The following is a 5,000-nucleotide window of genomic DNA, read 5'->3' as shown; positions in this document are numbered from 1 at the left end:
CATCAGATCTCCGGCTTCATCGTTCGAGTAAGCCGGAGTACTCACCCATTTAAAGTTTGAGAATAGGTTGAGGTCGTTTCGGCCCCAATGCCTCTAATCATTCGCTTTACCGGATGAGACTGTTCAAATCGACGCCAGCTATCCTGAGGGAAACTTCGGACGGAACCAGCTACTAGATGGTTCGATTAGTCTTTCGCCCCTATACCCAGTTCCGACGATCGATTTGCACGTCAGAATCGCTACGGTCCTCCATCAGGGTTTCCCCTGACTTCGACCTGACCAGGCATAGTTCACCATCTTTCGGGTCCCAGCATTTATGCTCAGAGCGCGCCTGCATTCACGGATTGGAAACGAGACGCCTCGGGAGTGCGAGAGATCGACCGAGATCGACGCTCCATCCTCCCTGAGCGCGCGACAAGCGCACGCCTTCACTTTCGTTGCGCCTTTCAGTTTTATTATCTCAATGACTCGCATACATGCTAGACTCCTTGGTCCTTCGCCTGCGGACAGTGCATGATATGCGAAATATCTCATATCGCGCACATATACGCTAGCGGCGCGCTCGACTCTTCGAAATACTTTTGCCGCATGGCGGTGTATGTATAGAGAGGGTTGAGCGTGTGTGTACGCACGCACCGTGTTATGTGTCGTGAGTGATTTAATATCGTCGCGATCTTCGCGCAATACACACAGTAGGCGGACTCGACGTCCGAAGAGCGCATCGACGCCGTCGTCGTTCCTCCGGGACGGTTGCGTCGTCGTAACGCTGACGGATATCGCGTCTGCCTCATTTTTTTATCGTTGGCCTCAGATCAGGGAGGATCACCCGCCGAATTTAAGCATATTAGTAAGCGGAGGAAAAGAAACTAACTAGGATTTCCTTAGTAGCGGCGAGCGAACAGGAAAGAAGCCCAGCACTGAATCCCGCCGTTGTTCAGGCGGCGGGAGATGTGGTGTTCGGGAGGTTCCGCTTTCTCGTCGCGGTCGCTCCTGTCCAAGTTCGTCTTGAACGGGGCCGTTTTCCCGCAGAGGGTGCCAGGCCCGTAGCGACGGAGGACCGTGGCGTCGGGTGGCGGCGCGAGATGCGCCACCCACCGTCGAACAGAGTCTCTTTTTTGAGTTTTGGGTGTTTAGGATATATAAATATTATCATCACCATCATCGTCCATCATCGTTCATCGTGTGTGTTGTGTGTGCACAACGACAACAAAAACAGCGCGACGACAACAACGACAACACGTTAATGATCCTTCCGCAGGTTCCCCTACGGAAACCTTGTTACGACTTTTACTTCCTCTAAATGATCAAGTTTGGTCAACTTCCCAGCAACGCCGACGGCCGTGAAGCCACCGCGTGTCGGTCCGAAGACCTCACTAAATCATTCAATCGGTAGTAGCGACGGGCGGTGTGTACAAAGGGCAGGGACGTAATCAACGCGAGCTTATGACTCGCGCTTACTAGGAATTCCTCGTTTATGGGGGATAATTGCAAACCCCAATCCCCAGCACGAAGGAGTTTCAGCGGGTTGCCCGGGCCTCTAGGCCAGGGAGAACATGCTGATTCCTTCAGTGTAGCGCGCGTGCGGCCCAGGACATCTAAGGGCATCACAGACCTGTTATTGCTCAATCTCGTGCGGCTCGAAGCCGCCGGTCCCTCTAAGAAGAATTTTAATACGTCGCCAGTGAGTTGCGTGACGGAGCCACGCACACCTAAATGACGACGCCTATTTAGCAGGCTAGAGTCTCGTTCGTTACCGGAATTAACCAGACAAATCGCTCCACCAACTAAGAACGGCCATGCACCACCACCCACCGAATCAAGAAAGAGCTGTTAATCTGTCAATCCTTCCGGTGTCCGGGCCTGGTGAGATTTCCCGTGTTGAGTCAAATTAAGCCGCAGGCTCCACTCCTGGTGGTGCCCTTCCGTCAATTCCTTTAAGTTTCAGCTTTGCAACCATACTCCCCCCGGAGTCCAAAATCTTTGGTTTCCCGGAAGCTGCCCGCCGAGCCATTGTAGTAACGTCGGCGGATCGCTAGATGACATATTTACGGTTAGAACTAGGGCGGTATCTAATCGCCTTCGAACCTCTAACTTTCGTTCTTGATTGATGAAAACACCTTTGGCAAATGCTTTCGCTGATGTTCGTCTTGCGACGATCCAAGAATTTCACCTCTAACGTCGCAATACGAATGCCCCCAGTTATCCCTATTAATCATTACCTCGGAGTTCTGAAAACCAACAAAATAGAACCGAGATCATATTCTATTATTCCATGCACGAAATATTCAAGCAGCATTTTGAGCCCGCTTTGAGCACTCTAATTTGTTCAAAGTAAAATTGTCGGCCCACCTCGACACTCACCGAAGAGCACCGCGATAGGATTTTGATATTGAACCGGCGTATTACCGCCGGCTCACCGACGATATGCTCCGCAGACGTGTCAGTATCACCGCGGATGCGGTGCACCGACAGCGCGGCGCACAAATGCAACTACGAGCTTTTTAACCGCAACAATTTTAGTATACGCTATTGGAGCTGGAATTACCGCGGCTGCTGGCACCAGACTTGCCCTCCAATTGTTCCTCGTTAAAATATTTAAAGTGTACTCATTCCGATTACGAGGCCTCGTAAGAGTCCCGTATCGTTATTTTTCGTCACTACCTCCCCGTGCCGGGAGTGGGTAATTTGCGCGCCTGCTGCCTTCCTTGGATGTGGTAGCCGTTTCTCAGGCTCCCTCTCCGGAATCGAACCCTGATTCCCCGTTACCCGTGACAACCATGGTAGTCGCAGAAACTACCATCGAAAGTTGATAAGGCAGACATTTGAAAGATGCGTCGCCGGTACTGGACCATGCGATCGGCAAAAGTTATCCAGATTCATCAAAATTAACGACTTCAGACGCGGGGCCCTCCGTCGATTGGTTTTGATCTAATAAAAGCACTCATCCCATCACTGGTCAGAGTTCTGATTGCATGTATTAGCTCTAGAATTACCACAGTTATCCAAGTAACTGAGTAAGATCTAAGGAACCAAAACTGATATATTGAGCCATTCGCGGTATCGCCTTAATACGGCTTGCACTGAGACATGCATGGCTTAATCTTTGAGACAAGCATATAACTACTGGCAGGATCAACCAGGGAGCTATCGAATAGAACACGCGCTCGTAGCGCGCACTCCGTCGATCCCGCGCGTCGACGATCCTAGATCACGCCGACGCGTTACGGGCGAGCTCTGTAAAACGTACACACAACACGCACATGTAAATAAATATTTATATGTAGTGTTGTGCGCACATAGAGAGTTTGGGGTCGCCGACGGGCGAACGTTTGAAACGGTTGTATCTCAAACACGTCAAACGTCCGCTGCCCGCCTGCATTTTCAGGACACACTGACGTGGCCCCAATTGGGAACGTTCGTACCGAGACGCGTTCACATTTTATTTAAAAAAACGTTTAACACAATACGGATGTGAAACAATCACGATTCCGCCCGGTGTCTATAGAGTAATGCCTCGCTAGATAGAGGTGTAAGTATAATTTTTCTCGGGACCGCTTCGATTCTATACGGACTCGTGCATACACAACGGTCCGTCGGCCCACACAGTTAAAGAGATTCATCTATCTCTCTCGTTTTATCCGAGAGAATACGAGAGACGACGAACGACGACGACGACGACGACGACGATAGTCGAGTCGTCCTGTCTGTCTGTAACGACGCGACTTTATTACATATATACATAGGTAGCAAAGTCTAGCGTCGTCTCTTTCTCGTACTCTCTATTATCGAACAAACGAGAGTGATGATAAATATTTATGATAGAGCGGACAACGAATAAGAACGCGTTGTCGCCCTAGCCTGCACAGCGGCGGCGCACGAACGAACGAACGAACGAACGAACGAACGAACGAATGCACACTCACGGACGGTACACGAACGAGAGTCGAGAGAGTGTTTTCTTATAGCAAAGATTTTATTCGTCGCGTCGAAAACACTCCGCCGCGGTCAAGCACATACATCACTCTCTACTCGTGATAATCGTACAACTACTTCGTGTGTGCACATATGTTGCTGTGTAGAGTAGAAACACACATGACAACACTAGCACACAGTCCAATTCGTAGACGATTATAACACATAACACATATATATGCACACCGTTTTTTTTTGTTTTCTTTCGGGGTGCATATATATGTGTTTTTCGTGATGATGCGCGCCCGCCGCCCGTCAACAACACAGAGTCGAGTCGCCGAAGTGAGACAACAAACGACGGAGACTGACTCTATGTTGTGAAACAGCTCTATCTCGCGCTCGCACTCGCCGCCGATCGTCGTTTGTCGTGAAACAAATGACGATCGCACCGCTGTACACATATGTCAAATCGTAGAGTCTGTGTCGTCGGGTTTGCGCGTTTCGCCGTGTGTGTGTACATAATAATATACATATGTGTGTTCGACGAGCAGGATTTTGTTTTTGTCCTGTCGATGACACAATTACCCAGACCTCCGACGCCTCACCCCTCACCCCCCCCCAGGCCAAGAGGGGAGGGGGGAGCGGGGGGGGGGGGGCTTAATTTGCTGAATATAGGAGGGTTTTTTCAGTAGTCGGATCGGCAGGGTATTATTACAGTGATAGCGGGTAGACGGGGAGGGAGAGGGGGAGCAAAGGGGTTCAAGGGGGCGGTGGGTGATTAAGGGGAGGGGAGGGGGGAGGGTAGAGGTAGTGCTATGGTGCGTCATTGTGTGATCGTATATTGATTGCAGGAGGGGGTGCATGCGAGCACCCCCCCCCCTCCCCGGTCTTATCACCCCCCCCCCCCCTCCCCCTCCCCCGTCGCCGTTCCCCTTCGTACCACAGTCCCAAAAAAAAAAAAAAAAAAAGGCAAAACATTGATTCTGGTTCTGTTCTGATTTTCAGTGACACCGAGAGGGCAGAAGAGTTGCAACGAAACTTATGTTTTCAGCTTGGGGTGAGTTTCATCACCCTCACACGCTTTGAGG

The 5,000-nt window shown here is 50.6% G+C and overlaps 1 non-coding gene across 1 annotated transcript; it reads right to left on the bottom strand.

Annotated features, from left to right (window-relative positions):
* Nucleotides 1–1,241: 1,241 nt before the first annotated feature.
* Nucleotides 1,242–3,143, bottom strand: LOC142986948 (small subunit ribosomal RNA). The gene has a single exon (XR_012960473.1). It is a non-coding gene; the product is annotated as a small subunit ribosomal RNA (ribosomal RNA).
* Nucleotides 3,144–5,000: the final 1,857 nt, after the last annotated feature.

The sequence above is a fragment of the Anticarsia gemmatalis genome, unplaced genomic scaffold (assembly GCF_050436995.1).
Source record: "Anticarsia gemmatalis isolate Benzon Research Colony breed Stoneville strain unplaced genomic scaffold, ilAntGemm2 primary ctg00000049.1, whole genome shotgun sequence".
Taxonomy (NCBI): Eukaryota; Metazoa; Arthropoda; class Insecta; order Lepidoptera; family Erebidae; genus Anticarsia; species Anticarsia gemmatalis.
Note: the sequence above shows the minus strand (reverse complement) of the source record. Positions and strands in the feature narration are given on the sequence as shown.